Here is a 21,263-nt window from a genome sequence, read left to right as displayed (position 1 = left end):
GTATAGTCTGAGAAGGGGAATAGCTGGGTCAAATGGTGGTTCCATTCCCAGCTTTCCAAGGAATCTCCATACTGCTTTCCAAATTGGCTGCACCAATTTGCAGTCCCACCAGCAATGTATGAGTGTACCTTCCCACCCCCCACCCCCACCCCTGCATCCTCGCCAGCACTTATTGTTGTTTGACTTCATAATGGCTGCCTTTCTGACTGGAGTGAGATGGTATCTTAGGGTGGTTTTGATTTGCATTTCTCTGACTGCTAGAGATGGTGAGCATTTTTTCATGTATTTGTTAATTGATTGTATGTCCTCTTCTGAGAAGTTTCTGTCCAAGTCCTTGGCCCATTTGTTGATTGGGTTATCTGCTTTTTTGTTGTTTAACTTTTTGAGTTCTTTGTATACTCTAGAGATTAGAGCTCTATCTGATGTTTGAGGGGTAAAAATTGGTTCCCAGGATGTAGGCTCCCTATTCACCTCGCATATTATTTCTCTTGCTGAGAAAAAACTTTTTCAGTTTGAATTCGTCCCATTTGTTGATTCTTGGTTTTAACTCTTGTGCTATAGGAGTCTTATTAAGGAATTTGGGGCCTGCCCCCACGAGATGAAGATGAGGACCAACTTTATCTTCTATTAGACGCAGAGTCTCTGGTCTGATTCCTCAGTCTGCCATCTTGAAAGGTACCTAAACAGGCTCCCTGAGGGAAGCAGCCCCTCATCCCTGGAGCCACCATCCCACCTGGGGTTTCTGACAGGAAGAAGCCCAGAGCCCCCACCTCTGCCAGCTGTCAGTAGTTTGGACACCTGGGATCTCCAGGTCCAGGGGTAGCTCCATTCCCACCATTGATAGCAGGCCCCCCAGCCTGGGCAGCCCAACCCACTCAGCCCTTGGTGCTGACAGACGTAGAAATCCCACCGTGGGGGCCCGTGCCAGCACCCACACACATTCTGCTGGCAGCCAGGCTGCAAGTCCACTGGAGCAACTAGTCCATCAGCCTCTGCAGCTGCTACTCAGAGGCCAGGGACTGTGAACAGTGTTTGTCCCAAGAACAGGCAGCCCAAGTCAGCATGGGACAACCAAGGTTCATCCCCCTTAATGCTGCCAGTGTCAGTTGCCTCAATTGCAACTTGGAGGACAGATTTTTCCCCAGTTCTTCCGTCTGCCATGGCAGAAATGGGCATCTGCTAAAAAAGTAGAGGGACTCCCAAAACCAGAGAACACCATGGGGCAAGCTTGGGACAGAACAGCTCCAGGGCCTGCCCCTAGGCAGAGCACCACCATGAGGACCAAGGGAGAGAAGGCAAAATACAAACCAGGGCAAGCAACCACTGATGTTTGTGCAATTAATGCTGTCCCCCAAAGCCTGACCGTGCAGAACCCCTGAAGCTCTCCTGGGAGGAACCATCACCACCTTCAGAAAGGCCACCTTGACTTGTAAGTTTGTCCCCATGCAATCCAGGAACCTGGGAGCCCAAACTAGCTCCCGGATCTCATATCTGTCTTTGGGGTTCTGTTCATCTCCTCCCCAAGTGAAGGAAAGAGAAGCATGAGACAGCATTTACAGGGTAAATGGGGCTTCGACATATTCAGCGCCACTAACTAGACCATCCCTATAGTGGTCACTTTACAGGGGACAAAAACCAACTCTGTTCTTGGAGCCACGAGGGCCACTCCTTTAAGTGCCAAAAGGCGCCCCCTTACAGGAACCCTGAATTCCACCTCGGAGCATCAATACCTCCATGAACCAGGCTGCATATATTTACAGAGGGAATCATATCACCCATTTCCCTGGTGGTAAAGGTGAGGCTCTGGGAAAGGACATGAATTATGAGTTAGTCAAGGTCCTGCCTGGAAGAGCTGGGACTGGAATTCTGGAAATCTGGCTCCAGAGCCTCATGTGCAGAACCCTGCAGGGGAGGCCTGATGCTGGGAGCTTGGAAGGGGGGGACCCATCAAGTTGGGGTGGGGGGCTCAGAGAAGAATGAAGAGATGGGTGTGGCTGGGGAATTCGTCCAGAGGGGGAGACCAATAGGAGAGGGAGGGGATCGAGTGAGGGGACTGCATGAGCAAGGCCAGGCAGCGGGAGTGTGTGGGTCAGGCAGAGGAATGACCTGTGGGCAGCTGGGGGTGCAGGGATGGAGGGGGACAGGATTCAGAAGGAAAAGAAGGTTGGGCCACACCATGGAAAGAGCCAGGTCTGGCAGGGAGACACCACCCCTCCCTGCTCCATCCTCCAACTGTCTTTGAGTCTGTGCCTTGAACTTCCCCAAACCCTCCCTTCTCACCACCTCCACTGGCCCTATTCCACCCCTCCCAGCTCTCACCTCCTCCCTGCCTCGCCCATAACAAGACAAAAAGCTCAAAGCTGCTGGCCATTTCCATGTAGTTCTTTTCCCTGCACCTTGTCCCCACATCTGTCTTAACTTGAACTCCAGGTCGGCTCTGTAGGGGCAGTGGTGGGTGACACACAGGATCTCCCTGCTTTAGAGCTGGAGAAACTGAGGCCCAGAGAAGTAATTTCTACTTCTGTTTCAGATCTTGGGCCATCACCCCCTTGAGGAAGCCCTCCCTGCACTCTCTACTACCCTGTCAGGCCTGGTTTTTGGTTATTTGTTCTCAGAGGACCAAGGATTTTTGCTGTAGAGAACTGGCCTCAGGTTGTCACGGTCTATTCATTCACATGGATTAATTGAAGTCTTTCTATGTCACTTGGCATGCAGGGGACACTGGAGAAACACTGAGCGACTGAATGACAGTTTGGGTTCTTGTGACAAGTAACAAGAAGAGGTGTTAGTAGAACATGGATGGGGCACCACATGGTCCCCACTTGGGGTATAAAAAGTCTAGGAAGCTTCTATAAGGGGGTGATGACCTGGTTGGAGCTTGAAACCTGAGTTGCTGGTAGCAGCTGGAACATGCAGGATGGTACCTGGCAGGAGGTGAGCCCCTGGCTCCTGTCACCTTCAGGAATCTGGGTTCAAGGTCCAGTGGTCTAGGTAGCTGGGAATGTGGGCCTGTGAAGGCCTCTGCCCCAAGCTCCATAACCCCAGGTGACCTTGAGGCAGGCAGGGTGGCACACCCTTCCTCGGCTCACTCCCCTTTGTCCAGTGGTAGCCAAGGGGCATCTGACTCACCTCCTCTTTGCCCCACTTCCCCACAGTGAGATTTATTTTAAAGTTACCTGAAAATCCCTCCAGCCTTCCTGATTCAGCCACCCTGTCCTCTGTGATTCTCTTGTGAAGGTCAACTGAGGGTCCCTGGAGGACTGCAGCCCATGCACCTCACTGGCTCAGCTCACCCACCCCACCCTGTGGCTCTCCACTCTCCCCCACCAGGTGGCAGAGGCTTCTGGAGGTCTTCCCACCAGGAGTCTAGAACAGGCTTATTTATGTAGAATAAAAAAATTACGTATTTCATCCCATTTTCCTGGTCTTTGACAAAACAATTCTATTTGCATAAGACTAATAATTCAGTGACCTCCTTAAAGGCCATTTTTCTCTTGATTCTGGCCCATACAGAGGCCATGCTCTGTTAGAGTGGGAAAATAATTTTTTCTTGGTCACAGATTTATAGCTACAAGCAGAGCACTCTGTGAACATTCTTTCTAGTGAGTAGTCTGGGCTTAATATTTCCTATACTTACATATTATGAAGGAGACCTTCCAAACATTGTGGTTCCTCTGTGCACCTCATATCCCTTCTCATTATCTGGACCACAAGCCAATTTCAAATTTCCCCATCCAAGCAAATGGCCTAAGGACAGAGAACTCCCAGATGCTCAAACAACAAGGAAACCAGAGAGCCAGGACAGGGCCTCTGTAGTAGTGAGGAGCCTGACCAGAGAGCCAAGTAAAATGAAAGGCTCCTGCTACCCAACTCTGAGGGCAAAGCTGCCAGGAAGTGAGAGGGAAGGGGACATCATGTCTCTGAGCCTCCACTTTGCCCCAGGATCACAGAGGTCAGGGTGAGACCTGTGCTATGCATCTAAGCAGTCTGCCACCAGGTCCCATGTGGGAGAAGGTGGATGTCATCTTAGCAAAAGAGTTTTCTCTTGGACCCCACAGGAGTGGGTCCTGACCTGGAAGAGGATGGTCTGGTGGCTGGTCCAGCTGAGCTGCCAGGTTGAGAGGCCAGCACAGATGTGCACCTAGATGCAGCCTTGCTCATGGTGGTGCTGGTGCCCCGAGGCAAACTTGGGCATTTCTGCTTGGGTGGGCCCTTTGGGGATGGCACTGAAAGGAGGGGCCTAGGTGGCTCCAAGATCATGGTTGCTGTTTGTCCTGTGTAACTTGGTCACCATGGAAATACTCTGGTGGTGGGGGCCACAGAGAGTCAGGCCCAAGCTTGCCTCATAGGTCTGTCTGGTGCTCGAGGGTCCCTCCTCTTAGAAAGGAGATGCTCATTACCCACAGGCTGCTCCCAGGTTCTCTGCTCTCAGGTTCCACTGAGGACACTGCCAAGGGCATAGTCATGCAAGTTGGTCTTTCTGGGGTGGTGCTGGCCCCTTGATTTCTGCTTGGGTGGCCTTTGTGTCAAGCATTAAATGGAGGGGCATTGGTGACTCCCTGCTCATGTTTGCTGCTTGTCTTTTGTCCCTTGGTCACTGGAGGTATTCTGGTTAGAGGTGCTGCAGGTTTTCATGCTCCAGGCTTGCTGTCTGGGCTTGGAGTTTCTCTTCTTTTGGAGCAGATGCTCAGTGCTCCAAAGGCCAGTATCACATCTGGAGGGAGGTCTGTAGTCGTAGAAGCCAGTGATTCCACAGCATGGACTTTCAAGTGTAGGTGGCCTTTCTGGAAATGGTGTTGGTCCCCTGCATTGATCGTAGGGGTTTCTGCTTCGGATGACTTTGGAGATGGCAGTAAAATTAGAAGCACCCATAGCTAGGGTGTCTTAGCAGGTCCTAAGCTGGACCCATGGTGCCCAAGTCCTGGAAAGTCCCACAAAGGAGAATAAGCCAGGGCAGTCCCTGCCAGAACCTGGACTCTCCAGCCTTTGAACCCAAAGGTGCAGGATGCCAGCCTTGCCTGCCTTGAGTGTAGTAGTTGTCAAGTGCTTCACAGTCGTTGCACAGGAGCATTGCTGGCACAGTCAGGCATTTCATTGAGATGAATCCAAACCAGGGGAACAGGTTTTTGAGCAGTATTGGATGTGGGAATATATAATGTGATTGGCTTTCTAGAAGGTAACCTCATCGCCATGGTTCCTGATGGGCACTGCTGAAAATACAGAACCATCCGGAGGACTGAAAATTTGATGAGTCATTCATTTATTTATTTTTATACCAGATATTGAACCTGGGGTTCTTAACCACTAAGACACATCCTCAGACTTTTTTTTTTTTAAATATGTTTATTTAGAGACAGAGTCTAGCTAAGTTGCTTCAGACCTCTCTAGTTTGCTGAGGCTAGTTTTGAACTCCATATTTTCCTGTCCCATCTTCCCCAATGCTTGGACTACGGGTGTGTGCCTCCAAGCCCTGCTGGGCCTTTCATTTTGGCCAGATCTGAGCCTCTTAGTACTTTTGTTAGGAAATGGCCAGGAGGAGGGAGAGTGGATCTTAAATGGATGGTTTGTTATTGTAAAGGGCTGGGGATTATAGTTTGAATTAATCTAACAGTCTTCTTAATATTGTCCTGAGCATTGAATTTACCCATATTGACCCTACCTCTCCCCCTGCCCAATGCCACTGTGGATCACTGAGGGTTCTCTATGGTCCGAGCTCAGCCACAACCCTTTTCTTGGTTACTTCTCATAATGACACACCCATGAACTGCATATCTTGACTGGTAACTAAAGCTTTCGTTGGTGCTTTCAAATATGAAACTATAAATTTGTTATCAAGTGACTTGTCTAGAAATCATTTTCTTCCAAATTGTTCCAAAGAGGTCAGACTGGAAGAGGACCTAGTCACTTGCCAGGCTCACCTTCTTCAGGTGTTCCAGCCCCTCAGTGATTTCCATCAGTTCCCCCTCTTTGTAAAATCATGCAATAGACTTGTGTTTGGGGAAGCAGCAGGCTTAGGATTGAAGCAGGAGTTCAATAGAGGTTTTCAGCAGGAGGCTATGATAGGAGTCCTCAGTGCTTCCCCAGTGAGCTTGCCTTTTAATAGCAGGTAACCCTGGGAATGGGACAGCTATCAACAACTAATAGATATCAGTACTCACATGAAACAGCTGATGTGCTGTGTTCACCAGCCTATTCTTTTTTTTTTTTTTTTTGATATTGTTTTTTAGTTGTCAATGGACCTTTATTTTATTTATTTATATGTGGTGCTGAAAATTGAGCCCAGTGCCTCAACATGCTAGGCAAGCACTCTACCACTGACCCAAACCCCAGCCCCATCAGCCTATTCTTTAAGAAGAAAGGATGTTCATAACCTGTTAGTGTCAGGAAAGCCAAAGGATCACATGTACTAGTCTCTGGGGAGTAGTAGCCTTCTAGGGCAGGCTCCCTGACTGTGTGTTAATTAAGTGTCCTGGTCCATGTGGGCAGGATGAAAGTCAACCTCAGTGTGAACTGGGAAGCGCAGAGCTGATGACCAAAGAGAGCTGTTCTTTGATACTGCATTTCCTTCATCTATCGTGTTTAGCATGAGGAAGATTTTTTTTTCCTTGTGGAAATTGAGTTAATAGGTGTTAAATAAATATCTTAGTTGCTTCTGATGTGGCTGAGGAGCACTTTCAAGTGTTTAAAAAACTGGTTTCTGTATATCATTGTATAGCTAATTGCAATTCTTATGAAACCTTCTCATAGGCTGTTTCTGGTTTTATTGGGATTTTTTTCAGCTGCATTGTGAATTGGATGAAGGACATTTTCCCTTCTTATAAATGGTTTTGTGGAATTTTGAGATTTGGGTTTTTATTCACATTTGAAGGGAATAAATCAACCAGCCTTAAGAACATGACATCTTTCTGATGGATAGAAGCAATTCAAGGAAGAATAAGGATGATGTCTTTTAGAAATGCTATAGGAATATTTGTTTGGGGGTCAATAAATAACATGCTTAGAGTTTAATAAATATTTTGTTATGTCATCGTAGTTTCTACATTTTTGTATTCTAGTAGAATTTTATCTAGTTTTAATATTTGTTTTTGAGCAGACATCTTTATCTTGAGAGATATCATTTAGTGTTACTTTTCAAAATTTGCAGCTGTGTAAATCCAGATGCTTGGTGAAGCTGCTCTAGTGTGAGGAAAGCCTCTCCTGTTAGGCCAGGAGCCTGTAAGGCACCATCAGCACATATGAAACCTGCTACGTATTATAAGCAACAGGAAATAGCACAGAAGCTGCAAGTGCATTTAGGTCATTTGGAAGTTGAATTCTTGTCATATCTTTACTTTGCTTAACATATCTTCTCCCCTTTAGTTCTTTCTTATAGTAATTTGAAGCTGATGAATTTACTGGTATTTTCAGGAGAGCATATACAATTAAAATATTTTTCAATTCAGTATCAGTTCAAAGAACTTAGCATCACCTGCCTCTCACCTTTGGTGGGAAGGTAATGAGCAGCCACTTAGCTCTGTGTGCACAAGGATGATGGTCCTGAGTCTCCTGGGATGGCTAGCTAAATCTGGAAGTTCCTTAGGAGATGGAAAGACATCAGCTCCTCATGTTCCATTCAACAGTGAGCACAGGGCGCTCAGTGAACATGCATTCGGTTTGTGAGTGTTCCCTGCAGGGACTGGTCTCCTATTCCCTTTCCAGACCTCAAAGCTGAATTGTCTGTCTTTCTCTCTGCTCCAGTAGCCTCAGCTATTGAGTACTATTGCCTCTGAGATGCTTCTTTGTTCATACTACTGGGATCTTGCCTCCAAAGTTTAGTTGGAAGAATAGGAGGAAACTGTTGCTTTAAACTGCACACAAAACAAAAGCAAGTGGCTTTGCCTTTCCCTAAAGACATGGAGATAGAGAAGTCCGTTTCCGTGGTCGTGGCCATGCTATGGAAGAAATTCTTGGCCATTCCACACCATCCTTGCTTCTTATATGTTTTGTGCATCAGTGAATTTTTTAGCCCTAGCATTTTCACCTATGGGAGGCGTGTAGAAACAGAGGCACAGAAATGCCAGCTCCTTGCCATTTCATGGGGTCCTCAGGTCTCTGCCTGCTGCCCCACCAACTTTCCCCACAAACCTCTGGAATTTCAGCAGTGCCCTCTGCTGTGGGCCTGTGGAGCCAGACTAAGTTAGACTTCCCGTGACTCAAACTTGGAAGTGATACCCCATGAGGCTTGTTGATTTCTGTTTCTTAGAAACCAGATGCTGATGTGGATCCACTGAGAGAGGAGGGAGCTACAGGCTTTGGGCACAGGATGCTGTGGTGTTTGAAATCCCCTGTAGTGTACCCCATCATACGATCGGAAGAGACATTGGGGCAATTTGATTTCGCACAGGAATTAGAATTCTATGGCAAAGGGGAGGCTATCTCTGAAAATAACCCTCCAGTGGTGCAGAGTGGGGACCATGGCCAAGAGAGGAGCTGACTTTCCCTCTGTCACTGTGGGACTCAGGTCATGGTAAAGTTGGATGTCATCCTTTGTCCCTTAACTTCCTATGTCATGTTATCTGTATATTTGTGCATTAGAGACGCATGACTCCTGGATTAGGGTTTCTCAGGGAGTCCATGTATGTGTGGGCACATGTCCCTGATGACAACCTCTAAAGCAGATGCTAGAATGACCCCTGGGAACATGTTGAGAAGCTATGGAGGCCCTGCAAGGCACAATGACTTCCTCAGGGCCACACACATACCCACAAGAAGGGGAAGGGTCTCAACCAAGCTCTGTCTCCCCAAACCAAGGGAGCTGGCTACACCCGGGCCTGTCTGAGGGCCTGATCCAGGGTGTGTTGGTGTAACTGGGTCCACCTGTGCCTATGTCATGGGAAGACTGCAGCCCAGTGGGCCATTGGAACCATCTTGTGTAAGAAAGGGACTCAGCAAAGGACTTCCGGAGACAGTGACCTCACTTCCTTGGCCATGGAACTCACAGAACTTGGAACCCTGGTAGCTAGGCACTCACAGTCCACAAACAGTCCCGGTCTGCTCACTGGTGTTGAGACAGCAAGCCCAGAGCCATGAGTTCTTGTTGTCTACAGATCTGTGGGTGCTTAAGCCTCAGGGCTTTTCCTGAGTGTGGAGGTGCTGGGTCAGCGCTGTGTCCCAACGACTCTGGCAATTTTTCCCAAGGAGACCAGAAGTGAGACAGGACAGGGCACCACAGGTGTCCATAGTTTAACCCACATTCAGATTCCCCTTTCAAAAGTGCCAGATCTCACCAGGTTTGTGTGTGTGTGTGTGTGTGTGTGTGTGTGTGTGTGTGTGATGTCTCCTGAGAATATGGAGGGAAAATATTTTGATTTCCCCTGACGTATGGCAGTGATTCCTTTTGCAAATGGCTACCGTTTTCCTGTTGAAATGTCCCTCTTTGATTGCCCATCCTAGGGAGAAGATGACCAAGGCTCATCAGTGGATGTGTCCTGTCTTGTGGAAACCCTCACAGTACTTCTCTGGGAGCTCGAGGACGGCCTGGTGCCTGCCCTGCAGCAGGGGAACACCCCCTATGTCCATGGGGTTTTGTATTTGTACCAAGATTTGGCCAGTACCCAGAAGGCTCTGGAGCTGCTGGGTAAAAGGTGTGTATGACCTCCAAGCCCTGGCCCATGGCCATCTCCTGGCCTGGTGTTGGGAATGCCGGGCATCACTCTGAACCTCCGTCAGCTCTGAGGAAAGTAGGGTTTTTCAGAGGAGAACTCTGCCTGGGTGTTTAGAAATCCAAGTAGGATGAGCCCTAGGAGTGTTTGCCTCAGAGTGGTCCTGGGACACAGGCTGGCGATGGCTCTGGCCTTTCCCTGGGGGCCTGTCCCCTCCCTGAGAGGAAGTTCTCTGCCTCAGACCTCACTCTTCTGAGGCCTCAGGAAAAGCAGTTTCCACATTTGGGAAGGAGTCTGTGGGTTGCATCTGGGAGGGTTCCAACCTGCCTGTAGACAGAACAGGGACCCCTGGGGTCAACTGAGAGGGTCCTGGCCCTGAGGTAGCCAGGCAGCAGGTGGGTGGGTTCATTCATGGCTCAAATATATATGAAGCACCTACCTTTGGCAGGCACTTGGCCTATCATTTAGGAATCAGTGCAGACAAACTCTCCCAGCCCTCCTGAGCTCCCGTTATTGTCAGTAAGTTAGTCAAGTCCACCAGGCATCTCGACAGATGAGGGACACAGGATATTAGAGGTCACAGCCTCCTGGTATTCTCTAGGTATGGACGCCTCCAGCCATATGTTGAGGAGGAGTACCTTCAAGACAAGAAGTGAGTGATCTTTGGGCCAAGAGGGAGGGCTGCTGTCTCCAGAGTGGTCACTTGGGGGGCTGTTGTAGAGGATGGCTGGGCAGACCTCAGGGTCTACCCTGTTGTTTCCCAGCAGAGGACAGAGGTCTGGGGCTTACTCTGTAGAAGGAACAAAGCAAGCTGTGGTGGGATTCTGGGTACCCAAGGAAGAGAGGCGTGGCTGGAGCCTCAGAGCCAGGCCCTGTGAGGATCCCTCTCCAGCACAGCCAATCCCAGCTGGATTGCCCATGTTTTTTTGTATAGAGACTGGACAGAAAGTGAGGGGAGAATCCTACCCACACATGTGCCTCACAGTTTTGCCCCCTTTGCTCTGCTGCATGTGACCTGCTTGGACACTCTCTGGGAAGCTCCCCATGCAGGGGGCCTTGGGAGGTTCCAGCTGAAGGAGAGGCCCTTTACATCATTATCTTCCAGTTGGTACAGGTGGTGACCCAAGCTGCCATCCCATTCTTTCAAAGTCAGCCATCTTCCCTGGCAGCTACATAAAATTCACACACACACAAATGCCAGAGGCAGGGGGTCAAGAAACGATTAGACCAGAAGCCTCCACTTCTCCTAGAATGTTTTCTCGCTGCCCTAGTTCTAAAGTCCTTGAGGGCACCTCCCACGTGTGAGCACCTGCGCATTGTGCCAGATGCCCCACCACAGCTATCCGCCTCCTCCCACTAAAACTGTCTATTTTATTTTTTGTGATGGTGGTTTTTTTTAAATGTCTGGGATGGCATTGTAAGTATTTTAGTAACAAACATTTATGTTGACACAATAGTGCTCAATCCATTCACCAGGCTGTGCCACCCCCAGCACTGAGTAGCTGAAGATGGAGAGCCCCCTTAGAGCACAGGGGTCCTGTGGGGCCCCTGTGCATGGAGCCGAGATGACTGCCTAAAGGGTGGTGAGGATTTCAGGGCATTTTATCCCCTACTGTGTTCTGTGACGTTAACTGGGTTAGATGTCATGTGACACTACAAACCCTGTTCATATAAGACAGCAAACTTAATATGTGTCTTCTTATTGCTCCACAGATCATGACTCACCAGAGTAATTAACTGGTCTAACAATATTGAAGTTAGACCAGTTAATTACTCTGTAATGGACTGAACAGTTGGAATAAAAGGAAGAGTTCCAAGTTTTGCATTCCAAATAGAAAGCTGTGCCTTGGGCTGGGCTGTAGCTCAGTGGCAGAGTGCTTGCCTAGAATGTATGAGGCACTGAATTCAATCCTTAGCACTACAAAAAAAAAAAAAAAAAACCAACTAAACAAAGAAAGGCATGCTGTTGATCTAAAACTATTAAAAGAAGAAAGAAAGAAAAGAAAAAAAAAAAAGCTGTGCCTCTTGAATAATTAGTCCCAATGAGAATGCAAGGGAAATGTTCATAAAGAAAATTAAAGTGCTGCTCCAGGGCATAGGTGAATGATAAGAAAGCAAAACAGCTGATAGGGATAAAGTTTTCATAGTCTGGAGAACAGGTGAAACAAGCCACGTTCCCTTAAGCCAAAACCGCATCCAGATAAGGCCCAAACATTAGATTTTTCTGATGCCAAGAGAAGGGAGAAAGCTCCAGAAGAAGTCTGAAGGTGGCAGAATTTGGTTCATGATGTTCGAAGCAAGCGGCCCATCTCCATATAAGACAAGTGCAGGGTGAAGCAGAAATTGCTGATGTAGAAGCTACAGCAAGTCATGAAGAAGATCTTGCTAAGCTATCTGATGAAGACGCGATATGGTTGAGTTTCTCGGTGTCCCCCAAAAGCTCATGGGTGAGACAATGCAAGAAGGTTTAGAGGGGAAATGATCCTGTTATGAGAGCCTAAAGCCAATTAGTGAATTAATCCCCTGGCAGGATGAACAGGTGGCACAGATAAAATGGGGTGCCCACACCCTCCCCAAGCCTGGAGGTGTAGGCGCCACCTGTGGAGGAGTCCAGTTGCAGTGTGGAAGTGAACAGCAGCCACCCTCAACGTTCCACATTAGGGTTCCACATTGGAGGTTCCCAGCAACCAGCGGCATCCCTCTGCGGGCAGGTCGTTCATCAGGGAGCCTAGGCGCCCTAAGGCCCTTTGGGGAGTCCAGTTGAATCGGTGGCTGCATGGAAATAGGCGTCCAAATAGGAGCATCCTCATCCATTGGCGGTGGCGGGAGTCTGCTTCCAGTGCAGTGGAGGTGTTGGCAGCATTTCTGGTGGCCAGGTCGGGACTCCAGTGGCCACAGTGTGGAGCGCTGGCTGTGGCGACAGCGACAGCGTAGGGCAGCGGGCCTCAGAGTCAGAGGGCGACCAGAGGATGGGGTGCCCTGTGCTGTGGCTGCCCCAGGCCACTTGTCTTGCTCCTGGCAGGGCCTGCCTGCTCAGGAAGCAGGACACGGCAGGCGGCGGTACCCACACAGCCCCTGAGGACCTTATGCTGAGCACGCAGGCGGCGCCTGGCACCGGCACTGAGCCCCCCGGGTGGCAGCTCGCCCCACCCCGGGTTCGCCCTGCCCCTCCCTGGGTTGCGGCCTCTGCGGGGGAAGTAGGCCCGCTGCCAGCCGGGGCAGCCTTTAAAGAGGACACCCACCCTCCCCAGCGACATCTCTCCTGGGCTGTGGCCACTGAGAGCAGAGGCAGTGGGGGGTGGGGCTACAAATCCTCCCCCTCAAAGCGCATCCCTGGGGCGGGACAAGAGTGGAGGGCATAGATGGCAGAGGGAACCCCAAGACGTGCCGTCCTTGGTCTTGGTCTTCTGCCACCCTTAGACAAAGAAATGTACTTTAAAAAAATTAATTAGCTCTAATTAGTTGTACATAACAGCAGAATTCACTTTGGTTCATTGTACAGAAATGGAGCACAGCTTTTCATTTCTCTGGTAGAACACGATGTAGAGTTGCACCATATGTGCAGTCCTGCATGTACCTAGGGTAATGATATCCCTCTCATTCCACCCTCTTTCCTACCCCATGCCCGTCCCTCCTATCCTTCCCCTTTGCCCCAAGTTCCTCCATTCTTCCCTTGCCCCCCTCATTATGGATCAGCATCCACTTATCAGGGAGAACATTCAGCCTGTTGTTTTTGAGGATTAGCTTTTTTCACTTACATAATATTCTCCAACTCCATCCACTTACCTGCAAGTGTCATAATTTTATTCTCTTTTAAAGCTAAGATTCCATTGTGCACATATACCTCATTTTCTTTATCGATTTAGCTCTTGAAGGACTTCTAGGTTGGTTCCACAGTTTACCTACTGTGACTTGAGCTGCTATAAACATTGATGTGGCTGCATCACTCTAGTATGCTGATTTTAAGTCTTTTGGGTATAGATTGAGGAGTGGAATTTCTGGGTCAAATGGAGGTTCCATTCCACGTTTTTTGAGGAAGCTCCATTCTGCTTTCCAGAGTGGTTGCACCAATTTGCAATGCCACTAGCAATGTATGAGTATACCTTTCCCCCCACATCCTCACCAACACTTATTGTTGCTTGTATTCTTGTTAACTGCCATTCTGGCTGGAGTAAGATGGTCTTAGAGTAGTTTTGATTTGCATTTCTCTAATTTCTGGTGAAGTTGAACATATTTTCATATATTTGTTGATCGACTGTGTATTTTCTTCTGTGAAGTGTCTGTCCATTTCCTTAGCCCATTTATTGATTGGGTTATTTATTCTTTGGGTGTTGAAGTTTTTGAGTTTTTTATATATCCTGGAAATTAGTGTTTTATCTAATGTGTGTGTAGTAAAGATGTTCTCCCACTCTGTGAGCTCTCTTTTCATATTATTGTTTCCTTTGCTGAGAAGAAGCTTTTAAGTTTGAATCCATCCCATTATTAATTCTTGATTTTATTTCTTAAGTACAGGGTCTCTGGTCTAATTCCTAGGTCCTTGATCTACTTTGAGTGTTTGTGCAAGGTGAGAGATCGTGGTTTAATTTCAGTCTGCTACATATGGATTTACAGTTTCCCCAGCACCATTGTTGAAGAGGCTATCGTTTAGCTAATGTATGTTTTCGGCACCTTTGGCAAGAATGAGATAACTACATTTATGTGGGTTTTTCTCTGTATCTTCTATTTTGGACCATTGGTCTACATGTGTATTTTGGTGCCAATAGCATGCCGTTTTTGTTACTACAGATCTGTAGTATAGTTTAAGGTTTGATATTGTGATGTGTCCTACTTCACTCTTCTTGCTAAGGATTGCTTTGTCAATAAGGATTTCTCTGTGTCTATTTTTCCAAATGAATTTCATGATTACTTTTTCTATTTCTATGAGGAATGTTATTGGGATTTTAATTGGAATCACATTAAATCTGTATAAGGTTTATGATAGTGTGGCCATTTTGACAATATTAATTCCATGAGGGAGGAATTGGAATCAGGTACCTGCTCAAAAGGGGAGGGATCCGATAGCCATGCCCACCTCAAAATGGCAAGGAATGCTTTCCAAGATGTAGTCGGTGTGCTTCCAGAGCCGGGGTGTCTGGTGATGTCAGGGGAACCGATGGCCTTGTGCTGTGGGGAGGTAGCAGCTGAGTGACCTGCGTGGGAGTGGAGCGAGTCTCGGCGGTCTGCAGATGTGTTGGTAGGTGGTTCTGCTAAGGCGCTGGCCAAGTCTTAAGTGAACTGCAACTTTGGCTTTGGGTCCTGCTCGGACACTGAGGCCCTGAGTCCTGCGCGAGGTCACAGCGCTGGTCATTTCTGTAGAGAGAAGCTGTACAGGGGCCTCTAACACTCTCAAGAGATGCAGAATTCCTACTAGGAGAGATCTGGATCACAGAGCAACACAGATGCTGCTTCCCTCTGGTCCGCCATCTTTGAAAGTCTTTTCAATTTCTTTCTTTAGTTTTCATTGTATAGGTCTTTCATCTCTTTTGTTAAATTTATACCCAAATATTTCATTTTTGAGGCTATTGTGAATGGGATAGTTTTCCTAATTTCTCTTTCAGAGGGTTCATCACTAATAGATAGAAATGCATTTGATTTATGAATATTGATTTCATATCCTGTGACATTGCTGAATTTGTTAATATTAGAAGTTTTCTGGTGGAGTTTTTTTTGGATCCTCTATGTGTAGAATCATGTCGTCAGCAAATAGGGATAGTTTGAGTTCTTCTTCCCCTATTCCTATCCCTTTAATTTCTTTCATCTACAGCTCTGTCGTGTAGTGTAAGCTGTAGTGGAGTTTAAACAGCAGTATAGTTTAAACTCTGGCTAGAGTATCAGGGACTATGTAGAGTAGAAGGTGAGAGAGGGCATCCTTGTCCTGTTCCAGTTCTGAGAGGAAATGCTTCCCATCAGAAATGCACTTTGAGGATGAAGAGGTCCTAGTTCCTCTGCTCTCTCCCCCCACAGCCCAGGTGGGATGTCTCTTAGGAAGGTGGGGGTCCTCTCCCAAGGCTGCCCCACCTGGCAGATGGCCTAGTTCCCCTGCAGAGGCCACATCGGGGATGGGGCGAGCAGCCACCCGGCGGGCTCATGGCCAGTGCCAGGCGAGGCAGGTGTGGGCAGCCTAAGGTCCTCAGCAGCTGCCTGGGTATTGCCACCCCCCTCGTGCTGCTTCCCGAACAGGCCGCTCAGCCAGGACCAAGACCCAGGGCCTGGAACGGCCACTGCAGAGGCCACTCCAGCCTCTCGTCGCCCTTCCACTCTGAGGCTCACTGCCCTGCGCCCTCGCTGCCGCCGCCAGCCTGGAGCTCTTCACTGTAGCCACCGGACTCCCCACATGGTCGCCAGATGCCACTGCAGCAGGATTCCTGTTACCCCAGCAGGATGAAGATGCTCACCACTGGACGCCTCTGTGTCCTCAGCCCCGTTTCCAGACTCTACTGGTGCTGCCGCCACCGTGCAGCAACCAAACTCCCAAACCCCAGCTGGACTATGATGCTGCCCACCAAGGGCCCAACGTCAATGCCCTTCACCCCCCGCCATGATGCCTGACTCCAGTGCCCCATGCCGGCTCCCGGATGAAGCTGCATGTTGCTGCTGCCACCACCAGACTCCATCATGGACGCAAGACAGCGATACTCAGCACTGGATGCCCACTTCACCCACTGCAGCCTGCCGCAGTCTGGCTGGGCACAAATGCCGCAGTCTGGCTGGGCACACAATCACGAGCCACCACACAGCTTGTAGATTCAAACAGCAACTCTTTATTCCCGAACTCACACCAGCCGTCTACAATCACGTTCTGGGGAAATCCACGTTCTCTGCCCAAATCCACGTTCTCTGCCCAAATCCACCTCCACTGGGCTTCTATCTCCAAAATATACTGTCTAAATCCCGTGAGAACTCAAGGGGAACTCAGGCAGCAGGATACGCCCTATTCCCAGCAGGAATAATCTTAAACCTTAAACCTGGAACCTAAACTGGGAACGCCCTAAACACGCTTATCTTAAAACCGGGAACACCCTAATCTGCCTTGGTCCTTGAGCAAGGTCACGTACATTCAATGTCACTGCAACATGGGGTACGCTGGCAAGGAAATTGTCATACCTACTTGGCTAATGGCTCCCAGCAGCAGCCAGACTCCTGTGGCACTGCAAGACAGAAATGATCATGGCAACATCCCTCTGTTGTCACCACGGCAGCTTCTGGACTCTTCTGCTGCCACCGCCACTGTGAGTATGCAGCAAGGGATCTCCCAAACTGCAGCTGGATGCCAACACCTCAGCTGTTGCCACCCCCACGCCAACTCTCAACTCCGGACCTCCCTCGCCTGATGCCCGACGCCTGAAGCAGCTACATGTTGCTGCTGCTGCCACCAGATGCTACCACTCCATGAGGCCTCTTCAGTGATTCCATCCCAAAGATGCTGCTGTGCTGCCCAAGACCACAGAAGCTGGGAAGTTGGGTAGTCTCCATCGCAGTCGCCTCATCAGTGCCCACCGGTTGCTTCCTGCCTTTCCTCCCCCAGGACCACCCACCAGTCCTTCTGGGCCCTTGAGTAGGAGTTGTGCTGACTCAGGGAACTCATCCAAGGAAAACAAGTGAGTACTTTAAACAAAGGTTGCAGTCCTCACAGCAGGCAGTGGGCGGGGCTAGGTGGGTCCAGCCTGCTGGTGAGGGGGCAGAGGTGGAGCTACTGGCCTCCTCTGGACCTTGACCCTGCGGGGCAAGCTGGAGAGGGATCTCTGGCTGCTCTGGGAGTCCAGCCGGGAAGCAGCTTCCTAACTCACCCTCACACTCCTCTCTGAAGAGGACTCTGGATTCCAGAGAAAGCCATCTGGGCTCTTGGGCTCTGGGCAGTAGTATGAGCCAGACTGGACAGACTCCACCCACCTGGACTTGGGGAAAAGCCCCCTCTTGGGAAAATACCCTCCTAGAACTACCAAACTTAGTCTGACATTGGCTTCTTCCATGAGATTATCAAGAAAGGAAAAATATGTTACCTAGTTTTGTCTTGCAAAGGGTAGTGTGGGGAGAGGCAAAGGCATCAGAGTTGGTAGAGCTGAATTCACATCCCTTTTAACTGGGTGACCTTGTCCAGGGTCCAGAACTAGGTACAACCTTGGTTTTGCATCTGGTAAAACAAAGATGGTGAGGATGATAAGCTATCACCATCTGTCATAGCTGGAGACCTAATGCGTGGTTCATAAATCTGACTATTCCAATAACTTAAGAAAATGACAAAGAAGGCACACAACCACACAGAATTACCTTTTCAATAATCCGGGGGTGGCTCTGTGAACGTAAGGGCCCATGGAAAGACATAGAACCACTGGAATTCTTTATTGTTACATAGGAGACACACAAGGGGAGTTTCCATAGAACATTTTATCCCCAAAAGGGCAAAGGGGTCGGAATACAAGGGAACAGATGAGTGTAACTCAACCCCAGTGGGTGATGCCTACACCTGGAGCCATGCCTTGTTATCTGAGCTGGGGTGACGCCCACATTACTGCAACCTGGCACTGCCCTGCCAGACTGAATGCAATAATTGTTCAGAACCCGGTGCATCAGGGCTTAAAGGCGTCTGCATCCAAGGCAGCTCCCGACAATAAGCCATGGGCAAATCAAGTTGTTCTGCACTACCTCACCTTGGGAGCCAGGTAGGCATTCAGCAATATTTCCATGCAGAAATATATTCTCAGACTAAAGGTGACACACCTAGAAGTGCACCTTTGGATGACAACTGACCTGTGAGGTAGGGAGTTGAAATTTACATCATGTTTTTAGAGGAAATAATAATATATGGAAGGTCATAAACCAAAGCATGAAATGTTGGGTCAGGCTCATGGAATTAAAAGCTGTTTTCAAATTTGTTTAAAGTTACATTGAGATAAATCTATGTAGTTCAAACCTTCCAGGATATCCCCCACCTCTGCCGCACACACAGGGAGCAGTGTCCACAACTTTTTTGCTCCTCTTTACAGTATCACCAAATGTATGTGTGTGTGTGTACACACACACACACACACACACACACACACATATATATATATATATACTCGCACACATATACATAGTGTATTATGTAATATTTTGTCTTTTTGGTTTGTTTTTAGGCTGTCTGTAATAGAATCTCATGTCCATTCTTTTGCTCCCCTTCAGCTGACCATCAGGAAGAAGGAAACAGCAGAGAAGCTTGAGGATCAGAAGGACACTAGCCCTGCTCTGGTCACCCTGGAAGCTGGCTAGCCTGCACACACCAAAGCTTGAGGAAACAGCAGCCCTGCTTCAGCCACTTGAGGGCTGGCTGATCAATGCAAGGAGGAAAATAAACTAAGCAACAGGACAAATGGACTGTTTCGTCCTGTAAGAGGGCTCCCATACTGTGGTGCATTGCCACCCCTTACTTCTGTCATATGCACAGTCCTCTCCTTGGTCTTTACTACAGGACTGACAACCACCAAACACACAGCTAACCCATAATGGGGGGCGGGGCAAGGGAAGATGGGAGGGACTTTGGATTGGGCAGAGGGGAGTGTGGGAGGGGAGGGATATGGGAGTGGGAAGGATGGTGGAATGAGGTGGATTGTATTAATCTATGTACATGTATGATTGCAGGAATGGGGTGACTGTGCACTGTGTCTAACCAGAGAAATGAAAAGTTGCCTCCATTGGTGTTTAATAGTCAAAATGCATTCTGCTGTTATATATAACTAATTGAAAAAAATTCATAAAGGACTAAGGCTTAAAAGGAAGTCTGGACACACCCCAGCCACAAAACTAATGAACCCCAACAAACCCAACACATAAAGATCCAAATCACAGCAGAGAGGAATCATCGCTGCCCTGGGATGGGGATCTCCCGAGGGCCCCGGCAGGTGAACCCGGCTCATCCATCCTTCCCCCATTGCCTAGGTGTGTCCAGAGCTGCCCAGTCCACTGGGGCTGGGAGGAGGGTGCCACCTCCCCACTCAGGTACATTGGATGGTACCCGATGGTCTCAGGTTTGGACCGCGTCTCTCCATCTAATGTCTTTTAAAAGTCTTTGACCTCCTCCTTCATCCCTTCAAGCCTGTTCCCCTCTTCCCATGGATCCCTCCATTCACTGAATGCCTGATGAGCCCTACAAGAAGGTGGGTGCAGGCTCCTCATCTCAGGAAGCTCCCAGGGAGTCCCCCGTTCCCAGTTGCCTGAGGATCTGTTGGGGCTCTCTGCCTGGGTTTTGGCTGACGGAGCGAGGATAGCCGTGATGTGCCCCTTCCAGATCTGGAGCTCAAACCACATGGTTTCACCCTCTCCTTTCCACTGCCATGGCAACCACAGTGGCTTTGTGTGCAAGACGGAGTCACTACAAGCTGAAAAGGTCTGAACGTCCTGGTCCCACCTGGAGGAGAGCCACCTGACCCATATTGCACTGTGTGACTTGAGCAAGAAAGTATCCTGGGAGCCGGGGACGTAGGCCAGGGGTAGAGAACATCTGTGGGGCCCTTATCTCAGTCTTCAATGCTGGGGGGAAAAGGAGGGGGGACAAAGAACAAGAGGGCTGAGGAAATAGCTCAGATGTGGAGCCCTGCCTAGCAGCTCAAGGCCCTGGGTTTGGTCCCCAGCACTACAAGAAAGAAGAAAGAGGAGGAGGAGAAGGAGGAGGAGGGAGGAAGAAAGAAAAGAAGTTACCCTGCATTGTGTTTAGCCACTGAAAAGCTGGGGATGTTTGTTACAACAGCTGGGATGCTTGTTACTTATCCTAATACAGGCAAAAGGAGCACCTTGACTTCTGTGGCTGGGTCACAGCGTCTGAGAGGGCTTCTTGCCAGGCAGTATATGACCACTGAGGCCTAATACTAGCTGGGAGATGGCATGAAGTCAGAGAAGGGAAAAGATACCCAAAGCCCAAATGCCTGACATTCAGTAGGTGTTCAGTAAAACTGGTGGCATGAGCAAAATACACGAGAACATTAGAAGAGCTTTGTAATGGTGGCCAATGTTGCCGGAGGCCCAGAAGATGAGCAGGGTTCGGGTGGGGTGGGAGTAGAGACAATCAGCCTCAATTAGCCTGGGAGTCCATACCTACAAGTGAGAAAGGGCAGGCCCTGTCCATGGGTCCGAGGAGAGTGAGCAGTCACTGGTGCCCTAGAGCAGTGGAGATGAAGCTGGAACTTGGAGGCTCCCCAAGGCCAAGCTGAATACTACAGTCTGAGGTCTAAAAAGTGTTTTCTTCTTCTTCTTTTTTTAATATTTATTTTTTGGTTAGACACAACACCTTTATTTTGTTTATTTATTTTTACATGGTGTTGAGGATCAAACCCAGGGCCTCGCGCACGCTAGGCGAGCGCTCTACTGCTGAACCACAACCCCAGCCCTAAAAAGTGTTTTCTTTGCAGTGACAGGGGTGGGCCCCAGGGCCTAACACATGCTAGGCAAGTGCTCTACCAGTGAGCAGCACCCCAGCCTAAATGACCTTATGTTTGTCAAAAGTAGCAACGATCACAGCCTTTGGAGTGGGCTCCAAAGGGGTGTGTGTGTGTGCGCGTAACAATCTATTGGGATATATGTGTAAATAATAAAATTCCTATTGACATTCTT

General features: G+C 48.8%; 1 long non-coding RNA gene across 3 annotated transcripts; it reads left to right on the top strand.

Moving 5' to 3' along the window:
• The first annotated feature begins 184 nt into the window (after positions 1–184).
• Positions 185–21,263, top strand: LOC124100575 (uncharacterized). 3 transcript variants are annotated; one of them, XR_009227963.1, is made up of 7 exons: positions 185–675; positions 1,358–1,429; positions 1,612–1,795; positions 9,433–9,623; positions 10,243–10,293; positions 11,355–17,278; positions 18,843–21,263. It is a non-coding gene; the product is annotated as an uncharacterized LOC124100575 (long non-coding RNA). The 3 variants fall into 3 exon arrangements; XR_006854351.2 differs by lacking the exon at positions 1,612–1,795 and having other exon boundaries at positions 186–675; positions 11,408–17,278; XR_006854350.2 differs by lacking the exon at positions 1,612–1,795 and having other exon boundaries at positions 186–675.

Source organism: Marmota monax, unplaced genomic scaffold (genome assembly GCF_021218885.2).
Source record: "Marmota monax isolate L192 unplaced genomic scaffold, Marmota_monax_Labrador192_F-V1.1 WCK01_AAM20220418_F8-fsc01530, whole genome shotgun sequence".
In the NCBI taxonomy this organism is placed as follows: domain Eukaryota; kingdom Metazoa; phylum Chordata; class Mammalia; order Rodentia; family Sciuridae; genus Marmota; species Marmota monax.
This window is presented reverse-complemented; position numbering and strand designations above follow the sequence as displayed.